The sequence below is a fragment of the Camelus bactrianus genome, chromosome 6 (assembly GCF_048773025.1).
Source record: "Camelus bactrianus isolate YW-2024 breed Bactrian camel chromosome 6, ASM4877302v1, whole genome shotgun sequence".
NCBI lineage: Eukaryota > Metazoa > Chordata > Mammalia > Artiodactyla > Camelidae > Camelus > Camelus bactrianus.
Window position 1 is genome coordinate 68610240 of NC_133544.1, and position 14298 is coordinate 68624537.

General features: G+C 35.8%; 1 long non-coding RNA gene and 1 pseudogene across 2 annotated transcripts in view; both read left to right on the plus strand.

Moving 5' to 3' along the window:
• LOC105076878 (uncharacterized) overlaps positions 1-14298 on the plus strand; it is a 487483-nt gene that overhangs the window by 424919 nt on the left and 48266 nt on the right. The window lies entirely within an intron of this gene.
• LOC141577843 (COP9 signalosome complex subunit 5 pseudogene) lies at positions 288-830 on the plus strand (annotated as a pseudogene).

Consider the following 14298-nt stretch of genomic DNA (forward strand, 5'->3'; position numbering starts at 1 on the left):
AGAATGCCCAGTGCCACTTATCTTAAATGCCATATTAATCTTATTTATTACCCCTAGGCTGAGGCTTTAGATAGTTAAGTGGGCCTAGGTCAATACATGCTCCATAAAAATTCCAAATCACAGAGAATTAGACACAATAATACCAAAACTCACTGCCCTGGATGCTATCACCAAAGCATTGTTCAGCTTTGGAAGATGCAGAGAATGCCAGAAGGTAGAAAATGACCTTAGGTTCTGTCTACAATGTTCATTAGGTTTGGAGCACTTCCTGGAGAGGAAGTCTGGGCATGCCTAGGGGGAAGGTTCCAGTGGTCCTCAGGAGGTTTACACCCAGGGCTTATTTATACCCAACAAGAACAGTATCTGCAGGGAAAGTGAATCTTGGAACTTTAGGACATATCCAAAGAGTTACAAGCCTCTGGATGAAGGACCCTCTGAGTACCAGATAGCAATTAATAGAGGATTTTGGTATACACTGCAAACAACATCATGGCTTAGAAATCTCATATTTCAGCCCTCGTTGGATACAAATCACTTGAGCTTTCGTGGAATAAATACTGAGTAAATATGCTGTGTTCCTCTAGCTTGCTGATTAATGTGGACTATACTACTGGTTAGCTCTTTGGTTTGTCTGATTTATTTTAGAGCAGTGAGGAGCCCAGGCCAGATGAGGGAGTTTCATGTTGGGTTTAGAAACACATGCCCACAAGTCAGAATACAAGCTTACCAAAGCTACTTGAAAATATTGTAAAACTACCACAGCAGGTATCCATGGATTGATGTCTCAGGTTATTAAGGATAAACTGTTTAATCGAATCAATATCTCTTAATCACTGAGTAGTACTTTTGCCTGAAAGTCATGATAAGAAAAATACTCAAGTAGTAACACTTTAAAACCAGTTACCAAAACTTAGAAGGGTATGGTGTTCTGAAGTGTCCTAAATACTAACAGCTTGTAATAAAACTACTTAAAATGAAATCTCAAAGCAAAGAACAACAACAAAACCCTAAAAAACCCATGGTGTGCGTGAGCCAACACCAGCAGCAAAAACACACTTGGGCCACCACATGAATGCTGTCCTGCTGAGCTGGACAACCATGGTGACAGCTGATTTCACTTCTGAAATATCTGTAGTGTTGAACCCCAAGAAAAGATTAAATGAGGTTAAAAAAAGACAGTTAAAATTATGTAGTGTGCTAAATTGACAATGTTATAACAAAGCCAGCAACTGCCTAAGTACATCCTGAGAGAGGGTAGAGACACAAACCTTGGGCCTGAGACCATCATACAGCCTACCACATCTTCCCTCATCTGGAAGGCATGACAGACTCTAAGAACGCTCACTAAGCCTTTTATCTAAAACTACCTAGAAATGCCAACTGCTACTTTGGAGATCAGCCTTTCACTTGAACCTACAATTCTTGTCTTTGTTTCCCTCCATGAGCATAACTACATTTAGCTTGCATTGTAAGAAAGAAATATTATTTAATCATTCATTCATATATGAGACAATTTATAAAACCTGAAGAGTGTTATAAATACTGTTAAAAAGAGATGATCATTTACATAATTTGTAGTTCTAAAAATGGTGAATTTATTCAAACTAGTTCTGGGTGCAAACGTGGTCTGGGTGCAAAATGACAGTTCTATATGGCTTTGATGTAAGATTCTGCATGGTGTCGCTTCTTTTCTAAAAATGTTGAAAAGAGCTAGTAGCTCACTTAATCATTTTCAGATACTCAAATTAACCATGAAAGCAGCTTCAGGATGAGCTATTAGAAAGGAAGTATAATATGATTAAGAATAACAATACAGTTAACTTGGCTTACCCACTAGAATTCCAACCTCCTGCAGACCCTGCATGGGGGGTGTGTGAATAAAATGATTTCTATAGAATAGGTGTGGAATGGTACTGTGGACTAAATTGTGTCCCCTCAAAATTTGTATGTTGATATCCTAACCCCCAATGTGACTGTTTGGAGATAAGATCTTTAAGGAGGTAACTGAGGTTAAATGATGTCATAAGGGTAGGGCCCTAATCTGATATGACTGGTGTCCTTATAAGAGAGACGTCAGGGATGTGCACAAACAGAAAAAACACCATGTGAGGACACAGATAAATTGGCCATCTATAAACTAAGAAGAGAGGTATCAGGAGAAATTAAAACTTGATCTTGGCCTTCAATCCTCCAGAATTGTGAAAAAATAAATTTCTGTTCAAGCCACACAGTCAGTGGCATTTTGTGATGGTAGCCCAAACCCACTAAGATGGATTTCATGGATGACTCACATATATTTGCAAATGACCATGTTTTCCCCTTTTATTATCCTGCATGTGCTGCCCCACTGTCATGTCTTCCATTGTTCCAAGGGTATGATGTGCATTTTTGTGGACATTTCATAGCAGCTGACACTTCTGTCTTGTCTCCTGTTCTCCTCACAGTGACTGATCATAAACTCCTAAGCAGCTAGCATGATGACCTGGGCTGCTTCTATAGCAGTCACCCTGAGGAGATGGGAAAACGCCTTCTTACTTATTCGATACAATTTGACACCAGGCCCACAGTGGGACTTTCTGGTGCTCCGTATGTTCAAGACACTGAAGTGAAACATAGACATGCTTTTTTATTTGCCTCATTCTGCCCCACCTCTCCCCAAAACTTTACCTCCAAAGTCTGAATGAAACCGGAAATTTATGTTTACACCTTAAGATCCACTTCAGCATTGTGTCATAACCAAACAAAATGCCACTCCAGAGCCTTAAAAAATTTTTGTCTTTATTTTTAATCAAGATATAATTGACATAAAACATATGTGCAACATGATTTGATATATTATATATATATGTATGTGTCTATATAAACTGCAAACTGATCACCACAGTAAGTTAACATGCATCACCACACAGTTACAAAATTTATTCTTCTTGCAATAACTACTTATAAGGCCTACTCTTTTAGCAATTTTCACATATGCAATAGAGTATTATTAACTATTGTCACCATGTTGTACATCATATTCCTATGACTTATTTATTTTATAAGTAGACGCTTGTAACTTTTGACTCTTCACCCATTATAGCTACCCTCACACTTTTTTTCAGATCCACATATAAGTGAAATTATGCAATATTTGTGTTCCTCTGTCTGACTTACTTCACTTAGCGTAATGCCCTCAAGGTCCATGTTGTCCAAATGGCAAGATTTCATTCTTTCTATGGCTGAATGATATTCCTTTGTATATGTATCCAATTCATCATCTGTATCCATTCATCCATTGATGGACACAGGTTATTTCTATATCTTGGCTGTGATAAATAATACTGTAATAAACATGGGGGTGCATATTTTTTTCGAATTAGTGTTTTTGTGTTCTTTGGATTAAAAACCTGGAAGTAGAATTGCTGAATCATATATTAGGTCTTTTTAAAATTTTTGAAGAGCCTCCATACTGTTTCCCATAGTGGATGCATCAATTTGCAATCCTACAAATAGTGCCTGGGAGTTTCTTTTTCTCCACATCCTCGCCAATGCTTGTTGTATCTTGACTTTTTGATAACAGCCATTCTGACAGGTATGAGGTGATATCTCATTGTGGTTTTCATTTACATTTCCCTGGTGATGAGTAATATTGAGCATCTTTTTATGAAACCTGTTGGCCAGCAATATGACTTCCTTGGAAAAATGTCCAGTTGTATTCTCTGCCCATGTTTTAGTTGGATTGTTTGATTTTTGTCTATTGAGTTGTCTGAGTTCTCTATATATTTTGGGTATTTACCTCTTATTAGATACATAATTTTAAAATATCTTTTTTCCCATTTGGTAGGTTGGCTTTTCATTTTGTTGATGGTTTTCTTGGCCGTGAAGGTACAGAAGCCTTTTAGTTTGATACAGTCCTGCAAGTTTATTTTTGCTTTGGTTGCCCTTGCTTTTGGTGTCAAACCCAAAAAAAGAAAAAAAAATGCCAAGATTACCATATAAGTTTCTTCTAGGAGTTTTATGGTTTCAGGTCTTATCTTCCAATCTTTAATCCATTCTGAATTGATTTTGTGTACACTGTGAGAGATTATTTCAGTTTCATTCTTTTGCATGTGGCTGTCCAGTTTTCCCAACACCACTTACTAAAGAGACTGTCCTTTCCCCACTGTAAATTCCTGGTTCCTCTGTCATGTATGGGCTTATTTCTGGGCTCTCTGCTCCATTGATCTGTCTGCCTGTTTTAATCTGAATACCAACCATACAGATTACCATAGTTTTGTAATATAGTTTGAAACCTGAGAGTGTGATGCCTCCAGTTTTGTTCTTTTTAAGGTTGCTTTGGCTATTTGGAGTTTTTATAAATCTAAATTTTTGGATTGTTTGTTCTCTTTCTGTTAAAAATGGCACTGGAATTTTGATAGGGATTCCATTAAAAATGTAGATTGCTTTGGGTTGTTCAGCTATTTTAACAATGTTATTACAACCCATGAATGCATGAAACATCTTTTCATTTGTTACTTCTTCAGTTTCTTTCATCAGTGTTTTACAGTTTTCAGTGTGCATGTCTTTCACCTCCTTAAATATATTCCTAGATTTATTATTTTTGATGCAATTATAAATGGGATAATCCTTTTAAGTTTCTCATTCTGGCAGTTTATTAGTATATAGAAATATAACAGATTTTTATATTATTGATTTTTATATATTACAATTTCACTGAATTTGTTGATTAGCTCTAACAGTTTTGGTGGAGTCCTTGTGGTTTTCTATATATAATATTAAATCATTTGCAAATAGTGACAGTTTTGCTTCTTCCTTTCCAATTTGGATGCATTTTATTTCTTTTATTGTATTACCTAATTGCTCTGGCTAGGGCTTCCAATACTGTGTTGAATAAAAGTCGCAAGAGTGGGTGTCCTTATTTGTTCCTGATGAGGAAAAGCTTTCAGCTTTTCACCCTGAAGTATGATGTTAGCTCTATGATTGTCATATATAGCCTTTATTATGTTGAGAGATGTTCTCGCTATAACCACTTTGTTGAGAGTTTTTAATATAAACAGTTTTGAATTTTGTCAGATGCTCTTTCTGCATCTTTTGAGATTATCATAAGATTTTTATCCTTCATTTTGTTAATATGGTGCATCACACTGATTGTTTTACAGATACTGAACCATTCTCACATTCCAGGAATAAATCCCACTTGATCATGGTGTGTGATCCTACCAATGTGTTGTTCAATTTTGTTTGCTAATATTTTGTTGAGGACTTGTGTATCTATATTTTCTATGTTGATCTGTAATTTTGTTTTCTTGTCCAATTTTGGTATCAGGGTAATGCTGACCTCATAAAATGAGTTTGAAAGTGTTCTTCTATGTTTTGGAAGATTTTGAGAATGATTGGTATTAATTCTTTTTTTAAATGTTTGGTAGAATTCACCATTGAAGCTGTCTGGTTCTGGGCTTTTGTTGATTGGTTTGTTTTAGATTACTGATTTAGTTTCCTGACTAATAGTATTTTCAGATTATCTGTTTCCTCATGATTGTATTGGTAGGTTGTATGTTTCTAGGAATTTATTCATATCTTCTTGGGTATCCAATTAGTTGGTATATAGTTAATAATAGTTTCTTATGATTCTTTGTATTTCTGCAGTATCATTTTTTATCTCCTAATTAATTTCTGATTTTACTTGATACTTCTTTTTCTCTTTTTGAGTTTTGCTAAAGGTTTGTCAATTTTCTTTATCTTTTTAAGAAGCCAGCTCTTAGTTTCATTGTTTTTTGTTTGTTTGTTTTGTCATTTTAGTCTCATGTTTATTCCTATGCTGATCTGTTTCCTTCCTTCGACTCACTTTGGGCTCATTTGTTCTTTTTCTAGTTACTTGCAATGTTAGATTATTTGAGGTTTTTCTTGCTTCTTGAGGTTGGCATTTACCACTATGAACTTCCCTTTTAGAACTGTTCTTACTTCATCCCATAAGATTCCATCTGTGTATTTCCATTTTCCCTTGTTTTAAGAATTTTTGATTCTCTTTTGAATTCTTTAGAGCATTGATTGTTCAGAAACATGTTGTTTTAATCTCCACATATTTGTGAATTTTCCAGTTTGCCTTTTATAATTGATTTCTAGTTTTTACGCCATTGTGGTTGGAAAAGATGTTTGATATGATTTTAATCTTCTTAAATTTATTAAGACTTGTTTGTGACCTAACATATGATCTATGCTGAAGAATGTTACATACATTTGAGAAGAATGTGTATTTTGTTGCTTTGGGATGGAATGTTCTACATTGATCTGTTAAATCCATCTGGTCTAATGTGTTGTTTAAGGCTAATATTTTCTTATTGATTTTCTATCCAGATGATCTATCCACTGATGAAAGTAGGGTATTAAAATTCCCTGTTATTATTGCATTGTGGCCTTTGTCCCTTTAGGCCTATTAATATTTGCTTTACATATTAGATGCTCCTATTTTGAGCTCATAATTATAAATGTTACATCCTCTTGTTGAATTGACCCCTTTATCATTATATAATGTCCTTTGTCTCTTATATCAGTTTTTGTTTTAAAGTCTATTTTATCTGATATAACTATAGCTTATATCAGCTTTTTTAATTTCAATTTGCATGGAATAATTTTTCCATTCCTTTACTTTGTGTGTCCTTACATCTGAAGTCAGTTTCTCTTGTGGGCAGCATACAGTTGGGTCTTCTTTTATAACCATTCAGCCACTCTTTTGACTGAAAATTTTAGTGAATTCACATTTAAAGTAATTATTGATAGGTATATACTTATTGCCATTTTGTTTTCTGTTTTGCAGTTCCTTTGTTCCATTCTTCTTTTGCTCTCTTTGTGATTTGATGATCTTCTATAGTGGTGTGCTTAGAAACCTTTCTCTTTTTCTTTTATGTATCTAATGTAGGTTTTTGCTTGCAGTTACCGTGAGGCTGCAAGTCTTTATTGACATCTCTTAATAAAGAAAAGAAGACAAATGGGGAAAATTGTATCACAAAACAGACTACAAAGCTTCCTAAGAAACTTTTCATTCCTTTATGTCCCAGAATTTAATACCACGTGGCAAGTACCTCATGTAAAAAGGAACTAGTATAGTAGGCCTGTGACTGCTATCTTAGAAAGACCAGCTACAAGACTGGCTGATATCTATGACCTGGGATTTCAGGAGGGTTTCCACTACCCTAATTGATAAGAATGGCTAACTATGCTTAAACAGTTTCTGTAAACAATGCCATTTATACTGTACACCTGCTTTCTTCTGAGGAGTCTATAAATTTTTTGTGAGTTAGGCAGAGGGTGCCTACATGCCTAACCCCCAGTAAAAACCCTGGACGCTGAGTTTCTAGTGAGCTTGTCACTACTGACATTGTAATTTGTTGCTGGAGGAATTACATGTACTCTGTTTGACTTCATTCAGAGAGGCCTCTTTAAAACTTTTGCCTGGTTTCCTCTGGACCTTGCCTCATGTGTCTTTTCTCTTTTGATTTTTCTCTGTGTATTTTCACTATAAAAGATCATCACCATGAGTACAACTACATGCTCAGTTCTTCTAAAGAATCATCAAATCTGGGAGTAATCTTGGGGACCCTGAACACATGCCCCAATCTCTTTTCTCATTTCCCTGTTGAAACTCTAGCTGTGTTCCTCAAATTCTACTATCTTTTAAAAATACTATCAGTTGACTGAATGATATCAGCAAAAATGGAGTAGGGAACTCCAAACTCTCCTTCTACAAAAGCTATGATTGGATCTCTGGAAAATCTAACCAAAAACATACCACAACTAGGGGAATGCTCAATGAAGAAAAAATAGCTACATTTCACTAAGAATGCTTTGTGGTGTTTAACTTAGCTGTTACCATCACCTACCTACACTCTAAAAGAATGGATAAAAAACCAATGATCCAACTATATGGCATCTATAGCAGACTCACATTAGATCTAAAGACACAAATAGGTTGAAAGTGAAAGGGTGGAAAAACACAATAGTTGAAACATAATTCACTTGTTCTACTGCCCCACTATTAGTTAATGTTTTTCAGGCAAAGCTGATATTTGGTGGAAACAATCCACTGTCCATCAAGTGGTTAATGGGTAAACAAAATATCATGTGTCCATACAATGGAATATTATTCAGCAATAAAAAGAATACATGCTACAACAGGAACAAACCTTAAAAACATGCTAAGTGAAAGAAGCCAGACCAAAAAGGCCATTTAAATAAAATACATAGAACTAGACACATCTGTAGAGACAGAAAGCAGATCAGTTGTTGCCAGGAGCTGAGGGTTAGGGGGAAAATGGCGACCGACTGCTTAATAGGTATGGTTTCATTTTGAAGTGATGTAAAGGTTCTAGAACCAGATATTTGTGATGGTTGTACATTATAGGTACACTGGAAGCCACTCAATTCATTTCAAAATGGTTACAATGGGAATTCTATATTATATGAATTTTACCCCAACATAAATAATATAAATCAGTTTAGCCTCTCTTAGTGTCTTTCAATTCTTTTCTTCTAATCGTGATTCAATAGTCACCATAAATCTTGGGAAATCAATAATAATAGTAATAGCTAACATTTTGGGTACTTATCCTGAGACAGGCATTCTTCTTGTTTTAACCCAGTCACAACAACTGTAAATAGGCAATAATATCATCTACATTTGAGAGATAATAACATTGAAGCAAGGCCAGACAGTAAGTAAGCAGCAGAACTGGGATGCAAACCAAGGAAAAACTGCATTCTGAATCACTTTTTATAATACTCTCTTCCTGGGTGAGGGGATAATGTTGAAACTGTATGCAAGTGTTTCCTGTCATGCTACAAATTCCTAAGATTTGGGTCAGACAATAAGCTGAGAAATAAATGCAGGAATTTGATAAAATGCATCACTCCTTCTTGACACCAAAATATCTTTGGAGCAAGTTTGTGTACAAGAAGTCTGTCACCTCTTAGAGTGAGCTCCTTTCCTTGGAGTAAATCTTAGAAGTGAGTTTCCTTTGATCAATGGCTTTGGGGTCACAGTGGTCTTGGTTTAGGGGGCTGTGGTGGGAAATACTGCACCCAACTGCTGTCTGGGACCCTACTGTTTTTACCTGTGATGTTCCTGGAGTGACCAGAAAGGAATTTCAAAATTTGTATTAAGTATACGGAAACTTCCACCACATGCAAAACAGACATGTACACCAGAAAAAGAGACAGTGAGTGTGTGTGTGTCTGTGTTGGGGAGGGTGATTAGGGGGAAAAAAATTGAGACATGGGATAGGCAGAGAGAGAATTTGGGCTTCTGTACTTAAAAGAAAAGGTAAACTCAGATACATTCTGTGTGAGAAATTATTCTATTTTTTAAAGATAAATGTTCAAATAAGGAAAATATAGGGAAAATATTCAGGGCACTTGAAAAAGCAAGTAAGATATAGAGGCTGATGGAGCTGGGATAGAGGCCATGCTCAGATGTTTATGAGCTGCATAACCTTGATTAACTTATTTAAATTCTAAGTTTCCTGATTTATAAACAATGAAGACCACCCATCTCTTAGGAGTGTGAAGATGAGAAATAAGAGTCACAGATTCAAACACAATGCCTGGCACAAAGAAGGTATTGCCCTTGGGCCTTCACATTGCAAATATGAAACTTGAGACTAGGATGCTTCACCAGCCTACGCCCAAGTTAGACCCTGTTCTCAGAGCATGAGGGCCTAAGTAGGGTGCCCTGTAATGAACACTTGTCACGGGAAACACAGTGATATAGTTTGAGGGACACCTTATAAACATACCATTAACTGGTGTTAAGGGAAATGGGAGATGTTTGCCAAAAAAAAACTTGTGTAGCCAATGAGTGTTTTCAGAGGAGGAGGAGGATGTTATGTCTGGCTAGAGAATCAGGAAAGGCTTCCTGGAAGAAGTGGAGAACATAGATGGGCCCAAGGTAGGGAGTATTGCAGTTGGGGCAGCTACTTGCACAAATAATAGGAGGTTGAAAAGCAAGAGGCTTAAGTAGTTGATTTTGGCTGGAGCTGAAAATTCGTAAATGGAAGATAAAGAGGCAAAGAGGAAATGAATTTCAGGGCAAAACTCTGGGGAGTCTTTCCTGCTTGGCAAGTGTTCAGGCCTTATCCAGAAAGCAGGACAGAGAGTTTGAGCCTCAGGTTGTAGGGAGTTGAGAGAAATGATGGTGAAATGGACAAAGGCCCATGTACATGAAACACCTTTTCATAAACTCAAGATTATATACATTTGGCCTTGCTCACTTAGGATGCCATGAATCAAATTTCTGCAGCTCACAAGAACTATTTTAAAAACCTACAATGCTTGACTAAACATATACTCAGGTTAGAATTCAGTACATAAATTGGGTGCTGAGTTGGCACTGAACTGTCTGGACATGGAAATAGTGTCCTCTATTCCTGGGATTTTTTTTTTTCCTGTCAAGCAAATATTTATAATTGATCTTTCCTTATTTTTATTCATGAGTCACAATTGGCACCCATCTGAAATTCTGGCCATGTCTCTGTCACTCTTAATGATGCAGCTGAAGTGAAACATTTACTTGGTAAAATTCTGTAGTTAACCTCTCCTCGCTGTTCTGCTTCCTGAAAGTGTGTCCACAGGGCAAGAGTGTTGTTCCAGGAGGCTGAAGGGAAATACTGATAAAGTTTAGAATTAAAATCCTCCTTTTAAATCATTAAAATAGTCTACTTTGTTTATTTTCTATCTGTGCATCTTTCCTCATTTGTATTAGCTGTCATTATTACTAATTCAAGTTTCTATAATCGTTTCTCTCTCTTATACACAGTTCGTAAACCAACTCTCCTATTTCTATGCCAATGGGGGAAGAGTATGAGTATAAATAATCCAAAGGTCATTTGCTTTTAGTTTTGGAATATTATGTCGTTTTGTTAAAAGCAGACTTACTGCTTAATTTTATTTTGCTTAAGAACATATAAATATTAATGAGCACTTCCTGAAAGACATCAGCTGAACAGTGGGACAGGGGAACAAATGGATTAGGTGGTCTGCTGTGAGGAAGATAGACTAACCATGGATTAATAATTTGCTGTAGGTAAGTTAGTAAGTAGATAGATATTTAAGAATTGATCAGAATTTATGTGCCAGGAAATATTACTTTGTTTAGATGATTTTTTTTTCTTTTCAAATAAGTAGTTGAAATGCATTTGACACTTCCCTCCCTAAATAGAATGTGTTAGATGCCCAGTTCTGAACCATCACACATAGGGTGGGACTGAGAATAGGCATCCATATGCATCTTCCCAACTGCCTAAGAGACACTTGTATATGAACTTTATCTTATTACCTCAAAATCATCTTGTCTGAAACTGAACAGAGCATTGTCCCCCTAAAAAATATTGGCAATTTCAATCTCCTAGTTATCCTAACTTCAGATCACTTTGCATAAGTTTCCCCTTTTAGCAGTCTGTGCTGAGGGGACAGTCCTTTTCACAACTAAACTTGAATTCAGAGTCAGCAAATGTCACACTAATGAAATATAGAAGATGACCAGGGTTTCCATTTCCACATGTAAGGAGCTTGGAGATTGCTACTCCATCCTAACAAGCAAAAAGCTGAACAGACTGCAAAAGCAACAATGCTTTACAGATCTCCAAGAAGTGAGGACAAAGGGAGAACAGCTGCTTCCAAAATTGGAGGTACCAGCAGGTAAATACATAGATGAACAACTTTATCATAGCAGAGACTCATGAGTAGAAACCACTGTGGTAACCAGGGCTAATTAGGAAAATCTGAACTGTAACTGACAAATTAGAAGCTCAGTGCAGACAACTCTGAGTTAAAAACTCTAGGGGGACCACCACAATTTTGTGAGATTTACCTCTAGGAGCTCGATTGGGTTCCCACAGTAAATATTGGAGAAAAATCCTCTCATACTTTGGTAGAAGGAGGGGAAAGGGGACCATTTTGAAATATGCCAGAGCACTCTGTTCTTAACAAGTTGTGCCCTTGGGAGAAATTTGTTAACTAGAGCCTAACCTGCTATGTTATTAGAGCCTAACTGACCTGTGAAGGGAAATCCAAACCCCAACCCACTCTGCCCATACTCCCACATAAGGGGGCAGAAAAAACTTCAAAAACATTTGTGAAATTCACAGTCCAGAAACAAGCTCACTAAAAGACTGAGACCTAGGCAGGACTATAGAACTCCTCCCTCCACCCTCACACCTCACCACTATATTACAAAGGCCCACTGACAGCAGTTCGTTTTACACATCATGCCCAGTTATCAAAACAAAGAGTCAAACACAAACAGAGGCATATAACTGAAAGACAAAACAAAACAAAACACAATTAAGAGATTGAGGAAGCATCAGAATCAGACATTACAGGGATGTTGGAATTTAAAACAATTATGATTAATATGCTAAAGGGCCTAATGGATAAAGTAAATAGCATGCAAGAACAGATGGAATATCTGTAAGCAGAGAGGTAAAACCTCTAAGAAAAACAACGAAAAGAAATGTCAGAGATTTAAAAAAAAAAAACAGTAATGGAGAAGCCCTTTGATGGCCTTATTAGTAGCCCATTAATAGTGGATGTGGCTAAAGAAACAATATTTAAGCTTGAGAATATCTCAATACAAACATACAAAGCTGAAAATTAAAGATAACAAAGACTGAAAAACAAGGAATAGAATATCCAAGAACCATGGGATAACTAGAAAAGGTGTAACGTACATATAATGGGAATACCAGAAGAAGAAAGAAAAAAACAGAAGAAATATTTGAGTCAAGAGAGACTGAAAATTTCCCCAGATTAATGTCAGATACCAAAGCACAGATCCAGGAAGCTCAGAACACCAAGCAAGCTCAATGTCAAAAAGTCTACACTTAGACATATTATTTTCAAACTACAGAAAGTAAAAGATAAATCCTGAAAGAACCTAGAGGGGTCCTTTCCTATAGAGGAACAGTGATAAGAATCACACTTGACATCTCAAAGTATGTAAGCAAAAGGAGAGTAAAGTGAAATGCTACAGTGTTGAAAGAAAAAAACCTCACCAACTTAGAATTTTGTACCTAATGAAATTATCATTCACAATTAAGGAAAAATACTTTCTCAAACAAAAATTGAGGGAATTTGGTAACAGTAAACCTGCCTTGCAAAAAATATTAAAAGAACTTCTTTAAAAAGAAGGAAAATAAAATAGATGAGAAACTCAGATCTGCATAAAGAAAGCACATAGAAGGAATAAATGAAGATAAAGTGAAAATATTTTTTAATTCTTAATTGCTCTAACAGATAACAGTTCAGAATAATAATAGCAATAATAATTGATCATGTGTGCTTGTGTATATATCTTACACATGATTATATGTCAGTGTATATTTTTTTCTTTACCTGGCATTTGCATTAGGGATTGAAAATGGTACTGTTCTAAATCTATCATTCCTTCTTCACTTAGTGGTTGAAATATTTCTATTAAGAGAAACTTTCCTTGTCAACACAAATAATTTTGTACAGGAAATACACATTAAATGCTTGTTTCTTTCCATTTTTTATCAGTTTTCAAAATAAGGAATTGCTTCCCTGGCATCCTTCAAATATTACAAATTAGTTGTTTTAATATCATGATGACTTATTTCATGGATTTAAGTATGTTTTATGTTTTAATTGCCTTCACATAGTATGCCTTATTCATGCTTAAATTGCCTATGTGGGAGAATGGGAGCCTCTTTAAGTTGGTTTCTGAAGTATTGTTTTGTTTTGACATGAACCTAGCAGTCATTGGGAATTTTATTTTCTGAAGTGATGGAATAGCTCAGGCTCAGTTTGTAAATCTCACTCAGTCCTAAGATCTCTTTTATGAGCAAATTTGACCACCTTTTCATATTGTCGAGCACCATTTGCATATCACTTCTGTGAAATGCTTGTTCATATCTAAGCTTTTTTTTTTTCTCTATGGTTGTTGATCTTTTGCTTATCTTTTTAGAAAATTAGAGAATTATTTTTATCATGTCTAGGTAGGCTATCAAAATGCAAATTTTTGGCCCCAAGCTAAAAGATAATATTCCTGTTACAGATCTTAAAAAATGACTCAATAGTTTAAAAACACATAAAGATCATCTAACTAAAGAATATGTTCTGATATAGGATGGCTCCAGTAATTCTACTCCACAGAATAAACCAGATTTGACCCAACTTGATCATAAAACATCCACTATTTGATTAAAATATAAACTAGCTTCTGGCTTCAAAAGCTTCAACTTTGACATTTTTCTAGAAAACCCTCAAATTAGGTAAGATCCGTATGCCTGTTTTTCACTCAGCCTA